This window comes from Pyrus communis, chromosome 13, assembly GCF_963583255.1.
Source record: "Pyrus communis chromosome 13, drPyrComm1.1, whole genome shotgun sequence".
Classification (NCBI taxonomy): Eukaryota; Viridiplantae; Streptophyta; class Magnoliopsida; order Rosales; family Rosaceae; genus Pyrus; species Pyrus communis.
Window position 1 is genome coordinate 19284358 of NC_084815.1, and position 24537 is coordinate 19308894.

The 24537-nt window shown below is 41.1% G+C and overlaps 1 pseudogene; it reads left to right on the plus strand.

The window, feature by feature from the left end:
* The first annotated feature begins 12189 nt into the window (after positions 1 to 12189).
* LOC137711991 ((+)-neomenthol dehydrogenase-like) lies at positions 12190 to 14455 on the plus strand (annotated as a pseudogene).
* Positions 14456 to 24537: the final 10082 nt, after the last annotated feature.

A 24537-nucleotide genomic window follows, 5' to 3' on the forward strand; every position in this document is an offset into this window, starting at 1 on the left:
TCTAAGCGCGTCAAGAAATTGGCGAAGAAAGGCGACCGGGAGATTCATGTCGTCCCCAGTGACACTACTAGGACGCCCGCTCCTGCCGGCTCTCCATCTGTGCCGGCTGCCCAGGCACCTCCAACCTCGAATCCTCCAGCCGTCTCTCAGGCCGACCCAATCGTCGCACCCGCATCTGCTCATACTTCAGAGCCGGTCGTGGCGCCCAAAATGGGGAAATCGGCTGCTCCTGCCGAAACACCCCCGACTCCAACGGTCGTTTTGGAGGTATAATTCTGCTTCTACTCTTGTTCCTTCAGGTTTCTTGGTCGTAAAATAATCTCTTTTTGTCCAGGATGTCGAGAGCGAGAGCGAAGAGGTCCCCCTGGAACGCCGTCGCCGACCAGTCAGTCCTCCTCCCGTCTGTCCTTCTCCGGTTGTTGAGGCGGCCACTCGACCGACTCCTCTAGTGGCGGATCGTGGCAAGAGACCCATGGTCGACCCTGAGGCCACGGCCGAGTCGCCGATTCATCCGCAGGATGCAGATCTCCCCATTCCTCCGCAGGAAGTCTCTTCGGCCTTTGTAAGTCTTTCTTCTTTTGTGTTGATTCTCTTTTGATACATGTTTTTAAGACCATTACATGTCAGGTGCCCGAACATTCATTTCACCGGCAATTTTATGCGCCGAGGGGCGTTGTTTATATTTCCTGGCCGCCATCGTGGCCATCAAATGTAGATGACCTTCATCGGCCGCGTGAATTGCGTAGCGGTCTGAGGCACTGGGCTCGGCCATTAAGTTCCCTGGGTTCGAGCAATGACCCAGAGGGTATGGCCGAAGTCTCTTCTCGGCAGGTCTCAAACATTCTCCTTTTTCCTTTATGCACTACATCACGTCTTTACTGTTCTTCACCAAATTTTCCTCTTATGTGCAGCCGTCCTGGGAAATGGAGCTTGACGCTCTACTCCAGAGCACGACCGGTGAGGCCGGCTCTTCTGCTGCTCCGGCCGAATCGGTGGGAGCCACGCCCGCCGAAGTCTTCGTGAAGCTGCACGAAGTCTTGTCTCTGACTGCTTCTCAAGCTCTCCGGTGCAAAGGCCTCGACTCTGTTGGAGAGTGTCTCAATGACCTCGCCAGCGGTGGTCATCTGAGCCCGGAGGGTATCTCTTTCCTTACCGACCTCTTGGAGCGAACTCGGCAACACTTTCTTGTCTTCGAGCGAGCCTTACAGGCCGAGGACGACTTGAAGGTGGCCAAGGTCGCGCATGAGGCCGGCCGAGTGGAGATGGAGGCACTCAAGGCGAAGAAAGCCAAGCTGTCCGAGTTCGATCGCCAGATCTCTGACCTCCAACGTCAGATTTCTGACCTTCAACGGCAAAGGTCGGCCGCTGCCTCTGAGCTTGAGAAGGACTTTGAGGCCAACAAGACTCGGCTAACGGCCTTCGCTGCCGGTGCACGGCGTATCCAGCAACTGCAATGCAACAAGAAGACCCGGCAGGCTGAGATAATTTTGAGCGAAGCCAAGTGGCTGGAGCTAAAAGCTGCCCTCGAGACCTTCCTCCCTTCAACCCCTTAGGAATTTAATCATTGTATTTGTTCTCTTGTAATGAATCTTTTGTTATCAATACAATGGTTATTTTGCCATTAATACAATGGTCGTTTTGCTGTCAGTATAATGGACTTACTCTTGCATTTCCCATGTAATTGGGTAGTACTTCTTTAAAAACTTTCCATTAATCGGCAATTTGTGAACTGAACCTGTCCGATCTCGTAAATGATATGCCCCCTTGCCGAGGACTTTGTGAACGATGAATGGCCCTTCCCAATTTGGCGACCACTTACCAAACCTGGGGTCTTTGATTCCAATAGGCAACACAGTTTGCCAAACCAATTCTCCTTCGCCGAACGTTTTTTGTCTTACACGCTGGTTATATGCTCGTTCGGCAATTTTCTTTTGCGCAATCAACAAGTTACCTGCGTCGATTCGACTTTCTTCTAAGTCTTCCAACTCTTGTCGCATCGCTTGACTGTATTCAATACTGCACAAATCATTCTGCTTGATTACTCGCAACGAGCTTATACTCAACTCGACCGGTAACATAGCATCGTGTCCATAAGTTAACGCATAAGGAGTGGTTCCAGTGGCCGACCGGGGTGAAGTTCGGTATGCCCATAATGCTTCATATAACTTTAAATGCCACAAACCAAGTTTCTCTTTTACCATTTTTTCAAGGATGCCGATCAACACTTTGTTGCTTGCCTCGGCCTGTCCGTTTGCCTGTGGGTAGTACGGCGTAGATTGCTCGAGTCGGATATTCAAACTTGCCGCGTATTCCCTAAATCTATCGGCCGTGAATATAGTGCCATTATCAGTTATGATTGTTTCTGGCACGCCGAATCTGGTCACAATATTCTCCTCTACGAAGTTGCATACCTCTTTAGCAGTTAATTCGGCGTATGACCTTGCCTCGACCCACTTAGTGAAATAGTCGGTTGCTACAATTATCCATGCGTGCTTCGCTGCCCCTGATGACGGCGTGATTTTGCCAATTACATCCATTGCCCAACCCCTGAACGGCCATGGTTTAGTAACCGAGTGTAGCAATACGGCCGGGGCTCTTTGCACGGGTCCATGAATTTGGCATGATACGCATCTCCGTGCATATTCGATGCAATCCTTTAATATATTGGGCCAAAAATAACCGTGTCGTCGGAGCAACCAGCGCATCTTTCGTCCAGATTGGTGTGCTCCGCAAATTCCTTCATGTACCTCGGCCATTACTTGGGCAGCCTCGTGTGGGCCGAGGCACAATAGTAGTAAACCATTCTCGCCCTTGCGATATAATTCATTTTGATACGACACATAATTCGTGGCGAGCACCTTCGTTCTTCGTTCGTGTTTCCCATTGGGGTTATCGAGGTACCGTAACATCGTCTTTCTCCAATCATCTGGTTCTACTTCGACGGCACATACTTCCATGGGATCTCCTCGTTCTAGTAGGGATGGGAGCGACATTACCCTTGTACGTATTACGTGCGCGCGTTGGAGAGTTTGCTGATTGATCAAGGCGGGGTACGATCGTTGACCCGTGGTCGCAATTCCCACAATTCGACCTAGCTTGCCCCCCATGAGTTGTGCTCCGGAGGCGATCTGGGCGAGTTCGTCGGCGTCAGTATTGTGAATACGTGAAATGTGTTCAAATGTGATTCGTTCGAATGACTCGGCCAGGTAGGTGGCGACCATGTGATAGGGAGCTAAAGTACAACTCATGCAGCGAAACACGCCGTTCAGCTGGTTAATCACAAGTTCAGAATCACCAAGGACGAGAATGCGGGGGGCCCGCAGATCGTGTAAAACATGGAGGCCGATAATGAGGGCTTCATACTCGGCCTGATTATTGGTGCAGCTGAAATCTAACTTGAGAGAAAAATACCATCGGCAGTGGTCCGGCGACTGAATTGCGATACCGACCCCGGCCGAGGTCGAAGTACTGGAACCATCAAAATGCATAGTCCAATGGTTATCGCGTGTGGTGACGAAACCGATGTCGACGTCGCCCCCCTCAAAACCATAAGGGGATGGGTGTTGTGCCAGGAAGTCGGCGAGGGCTTGTCCCTTGACGGCCTTTTGTGGTACATACTGAAGGCTGAACTCGGATAAGGCGAGTGTCCATTTCCCGATTTGGCCTTTGACCATAGGCCGAGTCAGCATGTATCGAATTACGTCGGTTTGGGCGATGACCTGCGTAACTGTGGGGAGCATGTAATGCCGAAGTTTGGATGCGGCAAAAAACAGCGCTAAGCAAAGTTTTTCGACAGGTGCATAATTAATCTCTAGGGAATTCAGGTTTCGGCTAAGGTAAAAGATAGCTTGTTCACACCCGACATTATTATCTTGCGCGAGGAGGCAACCAATGGATTCGTCGGCTGCCGAAATGTATAACTTAAGGGGTTTGTTGCGACAAGGTGGAACGAGCACTGGTGGAGTGGAAAGGGCCACCTTGATCTGCGTAAACGCAGTTTGATGCTCTTCGCGTCATTCAAATCGGTCGGTCTCCTTCAGTTTAAGGAGCGTAGAGAATGCCTTCATTTTACCGGCCGAATTGGCGATGAAACGCCGGAGGAAATTTATCTGCCCGAGTAACGACTGGAGCTGTTTCTTTGTCGTCGGAGGTGGGGCGCTGATGATGGCGCGGGCTTTATTTTCATCGACCTCGATGCCACGATGGTGTACCAAAAATCCTAGGAAATTACCGGCCGAAACACCGAAAGCACACTTGGCCGGGTTCATCTTGAGGTTGTTTTTGCGCATGCGAAGGAACGCTTGCCTTAGGTCGTCCAGGTGTGTTTGACGACGTTTGGATTTTACGACCACATCATCGATATAAACTTCGACGATTGTACCGATTAAGTCGTGGAAGATCATATTCATGGCTCGTTGGTATGTGGCGCCGGCATTCTTGAGGCCAAAAGGCATGACTACCCATTCGTAAGTACCAAGTGCCCCCGGGCAACGGAAAGCCGTCTTGTGGACGTCAGCTTCGGCGATGAAAATCTGGTTGTAACCCGCATGACCGTCCATAAAAGATAGCAGTTCATGATTAGCTGCGGCATCAATTAATAAATCTGAAATCGGCATCGTATATTCATCCTTGGGAGTAGCCAGATTTAGATTACGGAAATCGATGCAAATGCGAAGGGCACCGTTTTTCTTTAAAACGGGGACGATATTGGCCAACCATTCGACATACCGAGCGGTCCTAATAAACCCGGCTTTCAGAAGCCGAACTAATTCTTCCTTAATGCCGAGTTGTACTTCGTTTGAAAATCGGCGAGGAGGTTGTCGAAAAGGCTTACACCCCTCCTTGATGCGTAGCTCATGTTCTACAAGGTTTCGGTCGAGGCCAGGCATTTCATGATAACTCCACGCAAAGCAATCTTTAAACTCATGGAGTAGCTTACAGAGTTCGACCTTCATGGACGGTGGGAGTAACGCACTAATAAATAATGTTCGAGGATCCTCGGCCGTGCCTACGTTAACTTCCTCTAACGGGTCCTTGACTTGAGGTCGATGGTCTTCGAGTTCGGCCGGCGCAGCCTGAACTTTATCGAACGATAGAACGGGGCCGTTATCTGCTTCGGCCAGAAATTCGATCAAATTGATGCCAGAATGTGGTTGCTTGGTAATGGCGTACCAATGGGCCAGCAGACGTTCCATTGTAGACGAAACCGCGGCCTGACGCCGTTCTTGCGTGGTGTGCTCAATCATCGGCACTGATGACCAAGTTCGCCAAGCCAAGTCTCGCCGAATCCTGTTGGACAGTCTCAGCGCCGACCTCAATCACTTTTTGTACCGAAATTCTCGTCGGCCGCCCATCCTCGTTAAGGCCTTGGAGGGTGATGTAGCCGACGTGATCATCATAATAGCGAGCCTGAATCATGTTGGTTTCAAATGGTTGGTTATCGGCTGGGTGGACTACGACCGATTTGCCATCCCAAAAGATGAGGACTTGGTATAGTGAGGAAGGAATGCAACTGGTTTGGTGGATCCAGTCGCGGCCAAGTAATGCGTTATAATCGGTCTTGGAATCAATGATAAAGAATGCCGTCATGTGTTGACGGCCGGCAATGCTAACTTCCAACGGGAGCACCCCTTTGGTCTGAGATTTGTCACCAACAAAGCTGTTCATAGTGATTCCTGATGGAATGAGTTCATTATCAGAACGACGTAAAGCCTTCATGACGGATATCGGCATAATGTTGACTGTGGCTCCACAGTCGACAAACACTTTAGAAATGGGAAATCCTTCGATGTGAGCCGTGACGTACAACGGCTTCAGGTGTTGGAGATTAACCGAGGGGGAGCGGGGAAATAGCTCGGCCAAAACGGCTTTAAGGTTGTCCCCGCTCTGGTTTTCTCTATCGTCGTCGTTTGCGACGAAGTCTACTTGTGTTGCTTCCTCGGCAACTACGTCCCCGTCCAAGAAACTTGACTGGTGGGTACTCGGTTGGAATTCAGCCAGTAGGACGTGGACCATACTGATCTCCATATGTTCGAGGACCGAAGGGCCCATGGGGTCATGGTCGTCGTCTTCCGGAGAACTATCCTCTGTAGCAGTCGTCGGAAAATCTTCGATCAAACTTTTGAGTTCCTCGGTAAAAGCCGGTATCCGAGACGTGGGAACCAAATCGAGTGCGGGTGAGCCATTTCCTTCGGCGATGTGTACTGCCGAAGATTTTCGTTGGTCCTTTGTTACACGGGCTCGTTCTTCATATGCAATACGGGCGTTTCTTGTGTCTAAATAGGTATCCAATCGTGCTATCCGTTTTTCCTCGTCGGCCGTGAGGCCGAAGAGCGATACAGCCGAGAAGACTTCGAAATGATATCGTAAGTGCTGAAGGTCTTCGAGCGAAAAGGGTAATTCGGCGGCGTCGATATCTGTATAAGGATCGACCTCAAAACCAAGGACCCGAGCCTCCCGGATATGTTGAAACCTAGCTTTAATGGCTGGATCAGAAGTTTTCTGGATAATTTGCTCGGCATCAGGGCAAGTTAGCGCCAAGTCGAGGGCTTCCTGACATGCCTTGGGGAGTCCGTACAAGTCATTTGCGGAGTACTTCTTATGAAATTCTCGCATGTATTCCATGGATGCACCAAGGAACGGAGGGTGTAAGTTGCGCCGTATTTTGATAAGCGGTTCGCGCGGTGGTAACGGAGAAAGTTTCCTTTCGGCCTCTTTTGTAAAGTATTCTAGACGAGCTCTCGTTTCCCCAGGCCGGAGAAGGATCTTAATACGTTTCTCAGCCTCCTCAATGGTGGTTTCGAAATCAGCCTCCGCTACTTTCTTCCCTTCGGCTAACTCGGTCATGATAGTCGGGGTTGGCCGTTCGCTACTATCTTCCACGGCCTGTTTTGGTTGCCATTGATTGGCCGGGCTGGCCTGCGCTCCTCGTCGCCGAGCCATGCAATCTATCCGTTGACGACGACGTTTTTGGGATTTGGACAGTGCCGTATACAAACCAGTCGGAGAATTGTAACTGTACCAGCGTTGATCCGCTGTCCTTGGTGGTTTGAAAGTTTTGCGATTGGCCGGTGAGGCCGAACTATTAGCATTGCGCGAGTAATAATCCTCATTGTAGAAAGGTGCGTCGAAATCCAGACGCCGCCTGACCGAGGTCTGGTATTTCGGCCGTACTTGTGGGCCGAGTCGATCAAACACTTGATGCCGTGGACTTAACCCTGTCGACGATGTTGTAGGGGCCGCAGGTGGTGTTGAAGATATCTTCCTTCCAGGCTCCACTGGTGTTTTACAATGGTCACATAACACCTTCGATCCACAAGTTCCGTCGGATTTTGACCTTGTCATCGGCTCATCGGCGGGTTGCGCCGATTGTTCCGTTGGTGGTGCATTTGAAAAGATATCAAGCTTCAGTCTTGTTTGACCATTTGGTCGACGGATATGCTGTACCGGGACATATTCGGCCTTCCCTTTGTTTTTGGGAAGGTGAGCATCCACCATACCAATCGTTGTTGAAGGGAAAGGATTAACGTCGACCGCCATCTTTTCCGGAAATTTCAACTTTCCTTTTTCAATCCAGCTTTGAATTGTGTCCCGGAACACAACACAATTATTGGTTGCATGCTTATTAGAATTATGATATTTGCAGTATATCTTTCCTTTTAATTCATCGGCCTTAGGGATAGTATGCCCCGGCCGAAGCTTGATGATTTTTGCTGCCAATAATTGATCGAAAATTGCGTCAGCTTTGGTGATATCAAAAGTGTATACTTTTGATGACTTAGCCGTTTCCTCGGCGGTCAAACGTGTTTTGGCGTCTTTGGTATTTACTTGTGCCAAAGCCTTGCAAACATAGGGTTTGTCTATTATTATCTCGGCTGCATCCACGCTAGCGTACTGAGGGTCTTCACTTTCGGCCGATGCATAGCTCACCGTGGGGTTCTTATACAACGTCCCCCGGGATGGTGACTTTGATATCTTCTCTTCTCGGAGCAGATACTCATATTGTTCGACGTGTTGAGCAAGTTCGTACATATCTCGAATATTTGCCCCCAGAAACTTCTTTTTGTATTCCACGTCTAATCCGTTGAGGGCGATCCTGACGAATTCTACTTCGGGGAGTGGCACTCGACACCAATTCCTGGCCGATTTAAACCTTGTTAGGTATTCCATTGGAGATTCATCAGATGCTTGAGCCATCCTGGCCAAGGAGGATACGGACATCTCCATCCCTGGCCGATAAAATTGTTCATGGAACTTTTCGACCAACTCTTCCCAACTCTGCACGGAGTTGGGTGGAAGATTAATGTACCAGGCGAAAGCTGAGCCTGTCAGTGAAAAGTTAAACAGTCGTAGTTTGTAAAAATCACTATTGACGTCCCCACACTGCGCTGTGAACCGAGCCACATGTTCTAGTGAGGATAATGATGATTCCCCGGCGAAGAGGCTGAAATCGGGGATCTTAAATCCTCGTGGGTATTCAAACCTTTCCACATAAGCCGGGTACGGGTGAATGAATTTTGGAAACTTCGGCCCTTTTTTTAGGGCCGAATCAATCATTCTCTGGACTTCGGTCACGTTTATGGAGGCGACTTCTTCTCCCTGGCTTGGTCCCTCGGCTCTATTCCCTGGTCCTCTTCTTTCTAAGGGGACTGGTTGTGGCCGAGCGGACCCTCTCTCGGCTGGTATGGGCACATTCGTCGGGAGCTGCCGCGGTTGGCCGACCTGGCCATCTTCGAAAGCTTTACTGACTAGTAGTTCAAGCATTCTGGTCTGTGTATCGCTATTACTACGTATTGCGTCTAGCAAATCATTCATCTTCTGACCAATCGACTGCTCGACCTGACGATATTGTTCATCCAGTCGTCTCCGAAGGAATGTCCTAGTTGGTGGATCGGAACCTTCTCCACCATCGTCATCACAATCTTCTACAATCCCTTCCATGAACATTCCAGCTGTTTGATTCGGGACTGTGGGGTTGTAAGGTTGTCCGCCGAGACAGACTTCACTCTCCCGGCGTGTTATACTAGTGGTCTCGGGCGGCGCAATTATGATCGGATTTTTTGTAGAATGCAAATCCTGCCCAAGGCCTTGCACTGGCAAGTCAGTTGTTGACTTTCCCATGGTTGTTTTCTGCTTCGTAGACCGTGTCTCAATGGTCATGAACTCCGAAGGTTTAGCACAATGGTCCCACTGGGCGTGCCAAAATGTTGATCCTAAAAATTACAAAACCTACGTGGCGCGCAGGCCGAGTAACTAATAAGCTAACTACGTCCTTCGGTCGAATGCGGGGCGTGCCAACTCGTCGGCCGAGCCTGGCCGAGGAGTAAAATCTGTTGATGTAGCTTTGAGCGCGTTGCTGACTTCTTTAACTTGCGATTGCGACCGAGGAAGGAACACTCTCGGTCTCTGGGTTCTACAGCCTGAAGACAAGGCTGCTACTTCTGCGGAGTTCACAAATCGTCCGAGCCCGATTCGGTCACTGTGATTATATTCGTGAGAGTATAAGCACGTCGAATCGAGACCAAGGTGTATGGGCACAGGTACTCGAACGTGATATATGTCTTGATGGTAAACGTAGTTCGGCCGTCGGAATGCCGAACCCTGAAACTCACCTGTGAGTATCCAATCATAAAACCACTCGGCAACCAGTACGCCGAGCAATGTAATTCGTAACACCTAACTATGCCGAGAAAGCTTAGTAAGGTGACCTCTGCCAACAAAGGTTCGAAAACCTTCCTCGACCGAGACTTGGATAGATAATCGGTCGGCCTCGACGCAGTGCTGTTTATCCAAACTGAAGATGCTTCTTGGTCGGCTGATTCTGCGGCAGCAGTGCTGTTTATCCAAACTGAAGGTGCTCGCCGGTTGCTTCCACAGTGCTGTTTATCCAAACTGAAGGTGTGTCGGCAGGAAAAAGAAAAGGAAAAATCTCAAGGTGATTGAGAGGTTTTGCGCAGGGCAATTGTATGCTGAGTTGAAGGTCTTCTGAATGTTGCATGATCTCGTGTATTTATAGTACCCCATTCCTTGAAACCTCCTCTGATTTGGATTGGGAGTCCTTGTCCCATTTCGATTCTGGTTCGAACAAACCTACTCCCACTGGGATTCTGAATCTTCCTCCCTTTGAGGCTTTATTTCTTGCTGGTCGAGAATCCTGGTCGCACCAGGATTTCCTCAATCCTTCCTATTTATCTGGACCTCTTGAGATAGGATTCGGCTGACCTTGCCAGCTGGCCCGGGTTTTATTATCCGGCCCATAGCATCTGTTATTACCTTGGGCCGAACACATATGACTGCTCGGCCTGCCCAAGATATCTTGGGCCCAAACAGGTTGTTTGGTAATTATTTGGTTTTCAATTGAAAACTCGTTTGGTAACACCTTCAGTTTGAAAACTGAAAATCAAAAACCAAAAAATGAAAGTTAGTTTTTTGAGTTTTTAAAATTTGACTTTCAATGTTTAAGTTTTGGTTTATACTGAAAATAGCTACCAAACGATTTTCAGTTTTTGAGAAAATGAAAAAAAAATCAGAATTAAAAACTAGAAGCAAAAATGTTTTCAAACAGCCTCTTAGTTGCTCATATGGAGTTTGGAAATGGGATCAATCGGAAGCGATGACAACTCATGGATATAAAAGTTGGGAAATTATTGTGCTAGTAAGCTTGACTATGATTTTGCAATTGCAATGTCGAATGGAGGAGGCAATGGAGGAAGGGATGGTGGGATGGGTGACAAAGAACACTGATAGAGTCAGAATGTTATGTGACAGAGGGCCTTTCATAAACGTATGGATTTTTTTTTTTTTTTTTTTTAACTTATAACATGAGTAATTGAAGTAATTTTCATAAAACTGAAAGACCCATTAAATTCAATAGAGAGAATCAAAAGAATTGCACAATACAACTCAATAGGAGGCAGAGAGGAGGGTAACTATAGAAGAGGGCAAAAAGGAAGTCTACGAATAATATATGATTAGGTTGCTTTAGAAATAATATTAAAAATTGTTTTAAAACCCTCATCTGCAAACTCACCGTTTCATTAAACTACAAATACAAAACAAAAAAACTATTAGAATCTGAAGACGATAATGTGGTTGGAGTCAACTTTTTCATGAGGACAATCCATCTTCTTTCTCATGTTATGCAACAACTGTAGGCTTCGGGCTACAAGTAAATTTCTTACATTGTAATCAGGATGGGCCCGTGGCCCCTCCCTTGACAAAAAAGAGGATTTTGAATCTCAAAATGCTACTTCCATAAAACAACTCAACCGCTAAAACTAACAACATATTGAGCAAGTAGTGATGACATATGATAATACTGTCGAGATATCCAACACTGACGAGATACTAACCGAATACTAATGACATACTGATTCAATAATAACAACGTATCAACTGAATACACTTTTTAATTGTAAATTTTTGTACAAAGTAATTATAAACCAATTTCATAATTAAATCGGACGTCTCTTAAGCACCCCACATTATCTCCCCTTTTTAATTTACCATTGTATAACCGTCATAATCGAAACTGACATTCTCTTTATCATCATCTAAAAATTATTTTTAGAAATATTCATTCTAGGCTGCTTAGTCATCCATATGAATAAACAAACATATTAATCTTTTACCAAAAAAAAAAACATATCAATCATTTATCATGAGGATGCTAGATGTTATTAGAACCGTCAATTTATTCGCCGCATTTGAATGACTAAATGATTTTTAAGTTAGATGAATTTATCTAAACATACCTTTAAATTATTATTTTTTTTTTTTTAACTAACCATAAAATAATGTTACGTTAAAGGAAAAAGGAACGAATGAAGTATTGTATTGTATTAAAATCAAGTCAGCCCAACGCAACCCAATCCGGCTGCAAGCCTTTGTGTCAGGCCAACACATCGCAAGTTCTGGAAGTCCATTGCATGGGAAGCAATGGTTAGGAGGAGAGAAAGGATCCGAAATTATGGCGGGAGTTTTGACGAAGAAACATCGGGCCAGGCACTTGACCAAGACCAACAACGTGGCAAATGACGGAGCCCTGTCGCTTCTAGAGCCGCGGCGGCTGTGATAAAACTGTTCCAACGACGCTAAACTAACCAAAACACACGCTCTCTCACTCTCTATCTCTCTCCATCTCTCTCTATCTCTCTCTCTCTCTCTCAAGACGCAGAGCGCAGAGCAGACATGGAAAAATCTGAAAGAGCCAAAGAAAGAAAAGAAAAGAGACTCCAAGAAATCTCCCTCCTCAGAACCATTCCTTATTCCGATCACCAGAGGTTGGTTTGCTCTTACTTTGCTCGTTTAATTTTCCTCGCATTTCCATTTCTGATAGAGTAAAAAATGATGACTCTAGCTGTTGTTATCTTTGTTATTTTTGCAATTTTTTGTGTTCGTAATTGAAAACAGAACTGAACAAAAAACCCAGTTGTGATTTGTCATTTGTGCATTGGATGTTATGATTTTTGCAAGTTTTCTTCATGTTTGTGAATCGAACACACAAAAAAAAAAAAAAAAAAAAAAAAGACACATTTGTGATTTTGTGCATGGTGGAATGCATGATCTTAATTTAGTCTCTAGCTGTTGTGATCTTTGTTAGTTTTGCAATTTCTTCATGTTCATGAATTCAGAACAACAAAACGATCAACCCAATTGTGATTTGTGTATTTGGGCATACATGTGTGTGACTGTATAGGTGGTGGTCAGCGGAGACCGTTGCGGTGGTGACTGGGGGTAACAGGGGGATTGGGTTTGAGATTTCGAAGCAGCTTGCGGCACAAGGGGTGACTGTTGTACTCACATCCAGAGACCACAGTGTGGGGCTTGAAGCGGCTAAGGTCTTCCAAGAAGGTGGTTTCAATGTGTTTTGTCATCAGCTCGATGTGTTAGACACGGCGTCCATCACCGAGTTTTGTGACTGGTTGAAACAAAACTATGGTGGGTTGGATATTCTGGTGAGTTGATCAGATTTTGGGCTTTGAAGATAAACTGTTTCATTCCATTCCCAGCTGTACTTTGCCATTTTCCATACGGGTTCTAATTTTACGCAATTATTTTGCTCCCCTTTCAATCTTGCAGATAAATAATGCAGCTGTTAATTTCAATCAGGGTTTTGATAATACTGTCGAGTATGCATCTCAGGTTATTACTACAAATTATTATGGCACCAAAAATATGATTCAAGCAATGATCCCCTTGATGAAACCTTCAGCCGCTGGAGCTCGTATGGTTAATGTGAGCTCAAGATTGGGTAGAATAAATGGCAAGCGGAGTGTAAGTAACCTGGTTTCTTACATCTTTTCTTTTGTATTCATAAAAAAATTCATCCTTTTTATGTATATCAATGTTGCGGGTAGGGAAATTGGAGGATGTTGTGCTCAGGGATGGGCTAGATCGCTACTTTTCGTTGGGCAGTGAGATCTTTGGTTGCATGCTTGAAAAGAAATAAGTTGTGTTTTCTAAAAGGCCAAAATTTAATGGATTTCAAAATAACCGATTCAGGTTATAGAAGTTAAGAAGAGGGTTTGTGCTCATCTGGGTGCTAGCAGAGTGTTACCCTTTTGACCAGAAGTTTGAGAACCTGCCTTTATGTTTGTCCCAATGGCATCAAATTCCTAGGAGGCCTTATAGTTCGCCCAGGTTATGCTGCTGGATTGAGGAACACTGTTGAGAAACCATGGGTGAATGATATGAGGTGGATTTGGTGCCGGAACAGGTCAGGAAAGTAAGTGTCTAGCTGCTAGATGAAGCATCTCTGAGAGGCTTGCTAGATTTCCAGCTGCCGTCGGGTTTTCTAATCAACTCTGATTTCTCCCTGTGGGATATCATTAGCGTGATGTGAATCTCCATTGCATGATATCATTTGATGCTATATATTTATTGAGAATATATCAGAAGCGTAACGAAACTTGTTCATCTTTCCCCGACCATATGCACTTGCACAGCTTTGTTTTATATCGATCTAATCATTTTTTTTTCTTGACAGAAAATTGAAGATGTGTGTTTGAGAGAGAAATTTAGCAATTTGGACACAATCACTGAGGAACTGATTGATCAAACAGTTTCCAGTTTTCTACAACAAGTACAAGATGGCACTTGGGAATCCGGTGGGTGGCCTAAAACGTTCACTGACTACTCGGTATCAAAACTTGCAGTCAACACTTACACCAGGCTGATGGCAAAGATGCTATCAGACAGACCAGAAGGCCAGAAAATTTATATCAACTGTTACTGCCCAGGTTGGGTGAAGACTGCTATGACAGGTTATGCTGGGAATATTTCAGTTGAAGCAGGGGCTGACACTGCAGTTTGGCTTGCCTTGCTTCCAGACCTGGCAGTAACGGGGAAGTTCTTCGCTGAAAGACGTGAGATAAGCTTCTAAGGTAGTCTGTCTAAAGACTAACAAAGTTTGTGCAACAGTTCAATTGCTTCATTACGGACTTTACATCCGTTACAGCCCTAATGACAGTGAAAATTCTAATGTAATCGACATCTTCCGAACTGCAATATGCCGTGAATGAATACCTTATGAATTTTGTTGAAGAAGAGAGCCAGCAACTTACTGTAGAGTGTAGACGGATAGGTTGGATGCTAGAACGTATTTGATGTCAACAAAGTTTATGCGACGTGCTTCTGTGTCATCGGAAAGATGGGATTTTTAAAAGCACCATTTTGTTCCCAATAGTGTTTAGTTATTGGGGTTAGGGATTAAGTTGTGAAGTCTTCACTTAGTGATTGTTATGCCACTGTTTATTTTGTTTGGGTTTTACCTATCAATGCAAGTGATTTTTCTATGTGCATTTGAAGAATTTTTGGTATCATGTTGGGAAATAATTTTGATACTCTACTAGTAAATCTCTAAATCCTGCTCTACTATTTTTCTTACTTCAATTATATTCTACTAGTAAATGCCTAAATCCTTGCTTCCAAGAGAATTTAATTTTGATGGGGCATGAATGAAGCTTACCACAATATTGAACTTTGTGGGTATATCTTTTTTTATATAAGCGATATTGAAAAAGTAAAAATCGAATAACTAGTTGAGTTACAAGTCTCTTATTAATGAGGTATTATTTATAAATGTGCTATATTTATCTATATATATATATATATATATATATATATATATATAAAGAGACGACACAAAAAGGGTGAAGTTTTTATAATCCCAAAATTGCTCTTCTTCCATTGGGATCTAAAAAAAAAAACCACTAACTCACATAGCCGGACTGTAGATGGTTAATAAGTTTTTTATTTTCTAAAATATGTTTTCATAAAAAAAAACCACTAGAAGATGAGCACACACTTTGTGTGTGAACAATTTCATTTTCTTTTTTGTTTTTGATTAAAGAGTATGATTAGTTTTTAAAATTTTTAAAAATAGTATAAGACAATGATGATGTGATCTCTTAATAAGGGCAGTTAATCAGGATGGATCGACATGCTTTTCAAACCTACATGTCTCTTCCTCGGACCTAGCATTGCTGCCTGGCCCATCACTTCTTCTTTTCTTGACTTCGTTGATTTGCCATATTTTTCTTAATATTACATAAATACCATTTTGCCTTCTTTATGTAAATATTATGTATCAAAAGTAAAGGTAAAATAGGAAAAATAGAGATATGATTGTCATTTTGTCAAAAGGTACAAAATTACTATTTTTCCCTCCTTTTGTCAAGAGTGTGTATCAAAAGTGAGGGCAACATTGGAAAAAAAAAAGTGGCAAAAAGTTGACAATGAGGGTTTTCTTAATATGTAGTATATTGTGTATCAAAAGTGAGGGTAAAATAGAAAAAATAGGGATATGATTGTTATTTTGTCAAAAGGTACAAAATTACTATTTTTCCCTCCTTTTTGTCAAGAGTGTGTATCAAAAGTGAGGGTAAAATTGAAAAAAAAAGTGACAAAAATTTGACAATGATGGTTTTCTTAATATATAGTATAGATAATAACTAAAATAAGTAAATTAAAGAAAAAACACAAAAATAATATATTATCAGATAAAACAGTTTAATTATACTTTATTCCTTGGAGTGCAACTTGCACATCATTCTCATCATGCTCTAGGATTTCTGTCAAATTATAGATTTTGTTAGATTAGATGTTAGATTAGTCATCGATGGGGTTTGAACCCACGTCATCATGCAAAGGCCCAACATCTTTCTATCACTATGGTAAAAGACCACTTGCTAAATTATGCATATATGAATTAGGTCATTTGCTCATCAATAATTTTGTGTCGTAATTTAAAAATAATATACATCTGATCTTTCACCGGTAGTCATTCTTTTTCAGTTCGGATGGTTAACAATACCTTTAAGTTTCAACTACATTTCCAATGAGCAGTGACGAAGTCATGTGAGGGCAAGGAGTGGCGACCACCCCTCCCCTCACCAGAAAAACATGCATGGAGCGCGGTTCAGCCCCTCCCCTCACCGGAAAACCCGATTGGTTCTGTTGTTGCTGATGTCCTTTTCTGGTTCTGCTGCTGCGCAGCAGAGCTGAGTTATTATATATATATATTTTTTTTTTTTCAAATTCCAGACGAAACAACGTCATTTTGATCCTAGTAAAATAATTATAAAAAAAACTAAAAGGAAACGGCGCCGTTTCGTTTATGTTGGAAAAAAAAAAATATATATATATATATATAAAGGACGCCGTGTCCCCAGTTCGCCCGTTCCAATCAGTCTCTCCCTATGACCTTTTGTTTTTCAACTTCCAATCAGAGCAAAGGTGCAGCAAAGCATCCCTAAGTAAAACAGTAAAAAAAAAAAAAAACAGCAAAAATAAACAATTTATTATTATTTAGGCATTATTGTGCTAAATTTTTCTTTTTATTCCTCTTTATTTTTTTGTCTCTTTTTATCTCGACTTTTTTATTAATCAATTCTTATCATGAAATTCATGAATTTATGATCTTAAGCCATATAAGGTTTAGGAGCACTCTGGTATTTAAAAGAACTATATATAGGACTAATACATATAGAATTTGTTTTGTACAACAAACTATACAAGGAATTCAAATCAATAAATGACCATGTATAACAAGGGCTTCTCCTGATAAACTGGAAGAAAACAATAGGCAAAGCAGCTTTATCCTGATCATTCTTGAAATGTGTAGTAGAGAATCAATGGATATCAAATATGAAAAAAATTTATCATTTTGCTCTTCCCAAAAATCACAACTCAACCTATGTTAATTCAAGACACCATCACTAGGGGCATTTTGGTCATTCGATAGGTACGGATTATAGCAGATATTAATATTGTCCATTATTTGGTTGTCTAAATTTTTAAGGACATTTTACCCTTTGAAGTCCTGCCCCTCCCCCCGAAAATTCCTGACTTCGCCACTACCAATGAGTCCCAGGAGCATCAAAACCAGAGCATCCCTCTAACAAACAATGGAGAATAATAATCATAACCTAAGAAGTAGCAGAGATCCAATTCTAAAACTAAAACCATCAACTGAAACCTTACATGCAATAAGAAGATTTGGATGACAAACTCCAGTCGAAAACCAATCTAAGAGGAGATAAACAGTTAAAGTATGTCTATATAACTGTAAAAGTTCCACACCACCAACCATCTCCTCACATAAATAACACCAGAAAAATTTATCAGTATGCCTATGCAAAAATAACACTACCCTTATGTCCATAAAAAATTCGGTTTGGCCAGATACCACCTCAATAAACAATTAAACATAGTGGCTACAAACTAACAAAATTAACGAGAGAGAGCGAGGGAGAGAACAAGAAAAAGGCACAACATTCATCAAATTAATGCAGTAATATTGTTAATTCATGCATGTGCACAGACATGCTCTAGTAATATAGCCATAGAGTAAATCAGTGACTGTCACTACCAACCTCTAAAAAGGTAATCTTGAGTGAATTGGATGGGCGAATTCAATATCAAGAATCTTTGCCTAATAATCAAAATGAAGGAATCCAATATTAATACATGGGAAGAACGAAAACATTGGAGAAACAGTATATAAAACAGAACATGAAACACAGCAATCTGATTGTAAATTTTAAGAAAACCCTAAATGGTGGCAACAGAACAATCATTAATCTACAAATTCTAATTTTAAAACCCTAAAATCCCTACACCAGAAATTCACATTAATAACAAAACCCTAATTCAAAATTACCTAAATTTTAGAGGGATGTTGGCTGGTAGCAGTGTCCTCGACGATAGTGATGGGGTGATGGTGGTCACGACGGCGGAGGTGTTGTCGAATAGGAGAGAATTGACGGCGGGGATAATGGGGTAATGGCCTGGGTTCTCTGGGATGTCGTCAAGAAGGATCATTGGTGGTGCCGTTGTGTTGGTCGACAGCGGTGATGGCTGGTGAGCACTTTGAGGAGGAGGACGATTGAGAGTTGAAGAGTTGAGGGAAGAGAGTTGAGGGACTGAGAGTTTGAGGAGGAAAGTCGGCTGCAGCGGGAAGAGAGAGACCGAGTAAGAGAGATGAGAGAGAGGAAGGTTTTTGTGCAAAGTGCCTATTTAAAAAAAAAAAACTTGGGAAATTTTTTAAAAAAAAAACACCTATTTTTAACTATTGCACCGCCAAATTTATCACAAATGGCGCGACACAGATTTACATTTCGACTTCGCGCAAAGTGCTTTTGCGCAACAACCACATTGTGGCATCGCACAAGGTTTTTTTTTTTAAAAAAAAGTATTATAAATTTTACTGAAAATTTACTTAATAAATATATATATATATATATATATATATATATATATATATATATATATACCTTTGAACTTGATGGGATACGCATTGTACGAAACTAATTTCAACGATCCAACCGTCAAACTTGTTTTTATATGCTTCGAGATCACATACGCCAAAAATTGCAAAAAACAAACATTCAGAGATCAAGCAACGTGACAAAACTTTTCGACGGTTATAAACGAAAAATCACGATTTAACGGTAGTTTTAACTCAGATTTTGATGATTTTTTTACAGCTACACTCTTTGATCCTATATGAATACAATGAAATAAGTCGATCATCAATTTAAAATATTTACATAAGTGGATACCACAAAATCTTATGTTATACTTAATGAAAGTATAAATAAACTCTAAGTGTTAGTGAATCTATCATTTTGATGGAATATGCATTGTACAAAACTAATTTCAATGATCCAACCATCAAACTTGTTTGTGCTTCGAGATCGCATATGCCAAAAATCGCAAAAAACAAACATTCAGAGATTAAGTAACAGGACAAAACTTTTAGACAGTTATAAACGAAAAATCATGATTTAATGGTAGTTTTAACTCCGATTTTGATTATTTTTTACAGCTACACTCTTTGATCCTATATGAATACAATGAACTAATTCAATCGTCAATTTAAAATATTTACACAAATGGATACGACAAAATCTTATGTTATACTTAATGAAAGTATAAATAAACTCCAAGTGTTAGTGAATCTATTGTTTTGATGGGATACGCATTGTACGAAATCAATTTCAACGATCCAACCGTCTAACTTGTTTGTATATACTTCAAGATCGCATACGCCAAAAATCACAAAAAACAAACATTCAGAGATCAAGTAACGAGACAAAACTTTTCGACGGTTATAAACGAAATTTGAATACAATGAACAATTCCTATTGTCAATGTAAAATATTTACATAGGTGGACCACAAAAAGCTTTTACAGCTACACTCCTACGTTGAGAAAAGCTGTTTTGCGCGACGCCAATCTTCGTCGCGCAAAGTTTCCTTGCGCAAAAGTCATTTGTGCGATGCCTCCTGTTTTGCGTTGCGTAAAAACATACTTTGTGCGACGAAATTTGCTCCGTCGCACAAACATGTTTTTGTACTAGTGTTAGACCGTTCCAATATATATATAAAGTTTAACTAACATCAATGATTTTGCACTTGTTGGATTTGATAGACACGGTGACTTTTTCTCATGATTTCTTGTTTGATATTAGGTTGTAATTCCTCAGAGTTAATTTTATTGTTTTTTTACAATTTGTAAGCCTGTACAATTTTGTTGATCATGCGCAGCGACACACTAGCGTGATGGGGAAAGAAGAAAACATGTGGTACTTTTTCACACCAAGGGATAAAAAGTATCCAAAAGGGACACGTCTAGATCGAGCAGCATGGAATGGATACTGGAAAGTTACTGGGGTTAAAAAAAGATGTAATGTTAAAAAAGGTTAAAGTTGGTTTTACGACATCACTAGTTTTCTACGAGGGGAAGTCTCCCAATGGTCATAAGTCTGACTGGCTGATGCATGAATTTAACGTTGTAGCTCCTCCCAGTAAGGCAGACAGAAATAACATGAGGGTTTGAATATATTTAGATATTTTAACTACTATTTCTTTGACAAGAGTAAAAGAGCTAATATTGTCAATCTACATTCGTCATGCACTCGAAATACAAGAAAAATTTTACTTAGAAAGGAGTGCATGGTGACCTTTTGGAGTGTCAAAAAACGGCAATCACAATAAATTTGAGTTTAACTTCTTTGCTTGGAAAAATTTTGTGTTCCTCCCAACACTTAGTTTTGACTTAATATTTTCTCTCTTGCAGCTTGATGACTGGGTTTTGTGTAGGGTATATTATACATGAAGCTTAACAAGGCTAAGAAATTGAAAGCTTCAAACCAAAGTCATGATGTTAATCAAGTTCAGGAACAACAAGACAATGGACATGATTATGATAGAGTAGATGTTTTTCCTCAAAACCCCGACGAGTATCCTCATCCTCCTCAAAACTTATATGATCATCCTCCTCAAACCTCGTATGATCACACTCCTCTTCAAAACTCATATGATCATAGTACTCCTCCTCAAAATTCTAATCATCAATATCCTCATCAAATCCCTAATCATCAACCTTACTTAGTTTCTAACCAGGGTGGATATAACACAAGTTTCTAACCAGGGTGGATATAACACAAATCCCATGGGCACGGAAGTTAGACATGCAATTAACAATTAAAAGGCGGAATCATGTTTATATGCACTCAAAAACAAAACTTAACCCATGAACTTCAAAGCCTAGTAGATAGGTGAACCAAGACTCAACTCAAAACAAAGTGAGTTGAGAAATCAATACCTTTGTAGATTCCTCTTTGCATAAGCAAAGGCTAATCACCCAAAGAGAGGGCCTTCATTCCTTGCATCTTAGATCCATAGATTTGGATGGATGAAAAGGTTTCTCCAAGTTCCCAAAATTGAGAACCTCTAAGTCTCCACACCAAGGTAAGATTGGAGAAGAAATGAGTGACCTTGATGAAGTAAGATTGCTAGATATTTTCCTCAAGGGTGGCTGGCCATTTCTAGAGAGAAAGGAGAGTTTGTGTTTCTCCAATTTTCCCAAAAACAACCCTTAATGAATTTTGGCTATAAAGTCACACTTATACCTTAATTCATTTGAGTGGCAAACTTGTAAATAAGTCCAAAACCCACTCTTTCTCTAAATGGCCGGCCTTAGGGTATTCATTGGGCTATTTGGGCCTTTGTGAATCATTATTCATTAAGTTGTCACACAACTTAAGTCAATGGACTTGACGTTCGAAGCCCATTGGGCCTTAAGGTCCAAAACTATCCCGAGGTCTTTTAACGAACTTATTCGTTTGATTAATAATCATATTAATTAATCCTTGCCATAAATAATTAAACCATTTAATTATTCTTACTCATCTCCGTTGAATCTTCAATCTCTACCTTACACGGTGTACGATCCATTAGGTTCCTTTTAGCGAGGCAGTGGGCGATTCAAACTCTTTCAAATCGATTGTGAATTGAAACTTACTTTCAATTCTCCCGTTAGTGATAATACACTTTTAGGGCTTCCACAAACCATGGTTGACGCCTAGCAGCATGTCATGGTTACCCAAGCTAATCAGAAGAGGTGGAGAACCTATTCAGTTTTAGAATTACAAATGCAATACGGTCTTTCTCTAATACAATACTCTTGACCACATTGTTTGGTTTGATAGTTTATTCATGTCTACTATCCAATGTGAGTCTTGTGCTTATATGATTACCTTGAATGTGATTTGGAACACATTCCTAAATCTCATTCATACTTTGGCCAAAGATTCTTAATCATATCATAGAGTATTCTCCCTCAAACAGTTTGAAGGTTAGAGATCCCTTGTTGCGCATTCACTTGCCTCCATGGCTAAGTGGCTTAACCCCAACGATGCCGTGGACACCCTCCTGATGGAGTGACTTTGACATAATCAAAGATTAAGGACCTAACCACAAGACAACTGTGATGCCTCAGGTCAAAAGACTAATTTGCATTATCCCAACCATGAGTTCTCATGTGACATGAATATGAGAACTCTTCGTTGATCGTGTTCAGTGAACTCATTCTCTATTGAGCACCTACGTACTTGTCTTGATGTCACACACACCAATGACTCGAGACTAGTCACTCTCCCTGAGAGAAGACATAGCACGTACTGATCTTAACGGACTGTCAATGCCCAATTGACAATCCTATGATCAGGAACGTTTAGGATGTGTCAACGAAAGAATGGTCTCATGAATCTAACTTCTTTAGATCGCATTCTTCCAATCACATATTCCTTGGACTTATCGTTTAAGCATATAACATTTATATGAGACGGCTCAAACAATAATGTTTGCCCTTAATATTAAACTAGTTTAGTTTAACATGTAAAATGTCCATAAAGTATCATCATATGATTGGTTTTAGGACACATTTCCAACAGTTATGACGGTTGTTTTGAAGCGGATCAACCAGCAATCCTCCCACCACAGAATGATCAACACTTTTATCTTCCATACCATAATTCTCAGCGATTGGCTGGGTATCAACCTCACCAACAATTATGGGGTTGATAACCATGGGACAATGGTATGACGATTGGTTCGCGAAGCCAATGACTTACCCTATATGACTTTGTCATAGCTAGGTACTAAATATATACTTTTTGTGACTTTAAAGTCTTAGTACCTTTATATTTTTTTTCTTGATTGGAATAGTGTTTTTAAATTCTCCTTTCCTTTTATTCTGAAAAGCTATCTATTGGACTGGGAATTTTCTATTTTTAATAACTATTTTTAATGTTTTTTTTTAAAGAAAAAAAATATGTTGGCAACAATTTTATTTCTACTCTGAGCTTAACACTGAAAAATTCTTCTGTGACGATTTTGAAGACTTTCTTTTCTTATAAAACTTTGTTTCTATGTTTTCCACATGCACTTCTCTCCCCTAATCTTTCATGATGTGTCGCATGTTCAACCGATGAATGTTTTTGAAATGCTGTGATAAAAAGGTTGGCACATAATATGTTAGAGCATGCTAGGCATATAACTCATGTCCTTTTCATTAAAATTAAAAAGTAAGACTTTAGATGTGGTCTCTAGCGATCAATGTTCTTTTACTAAAATCTTGTTGGTTTTCAGTTTTTTATCAAAGTGCTTGACATTAATAAAATAATGTATTTCTATGTAGGTTACTATATTTTTAAATTAAAATTTGAAGTTTTTAGTTGTTTGTTTGAGACTTTAAATAAAACCCATAATTTGTGGGACTAAAAATAATAAAATATAAATTATACTCTCCAAGATGTTGTGTTTATATATATAAACATAGGTACAATCATCAAAATTATAAAAAAATTATTGTACCAAAACATGGGTACATTCTTCAAAGCCGCAAATAAAAAAAATATAGGCTTAATAGTATTAGTAAATTTCTTTTATTAAACTTGACACGGATACATTCTCAAATCAACGAAAAAAATCTACACATATAAGTTTAAAATGGATTAGAAAAAAAAAATTGAATGGGTTTTATATATATAAAAAAAAAAAGTTACATCTTATATTTAAAAAATGATACATTTCCATATAACAAATTGGTATATTTTAAGAATAGTTACATTTTATTGATGCACAAAATCAGTGAAGACTTTGGAACAATGTAAAGTGTCAAGTTTGTGACCTTCACTTGGTTGCTTCGGTCACTAGTGAGGATAAATATGTAAAGAGATAGAGATAGAGAAGGAAACACAAGATGTACGTGATTCACCCTAAGTTTAGCTACGTTCACAGAGTAGAGGAGTTCTCATTAATAGTGAAAGGTTTACACAAATAAATAGGTTCAAGCATAATCATCATTAGTGAGTTTTAATGACTAGTTTAAGTATAATAATGACATTAGGGATTCATTGTAGGAGAATGATCTTCTTTTATAGTTGAGGAGAGTCTCAAGCTTTTGTCCGCGGTCGATGTGTGACTCTTGAGTTTTATTCTAACGTTGACATGTGTCGTGCCGTGATTGGCTTCCTGGTCGGAAGGAATCTCTTGTGCTTCAGCAGGGGTGCCTCAGCATGAACCTCTCAGTGGATTGGTAGTTTCAGAATTGGTCAAGTATGATACAAACACATTTAAAATTAAAAAAATTGAAAAATTATATGAATGACTAAAAAAATAATTTAATAAATAATTGAATTTTTTATTATAAAAAACTAATGAATACAAACTTATTCAAATTTTATTT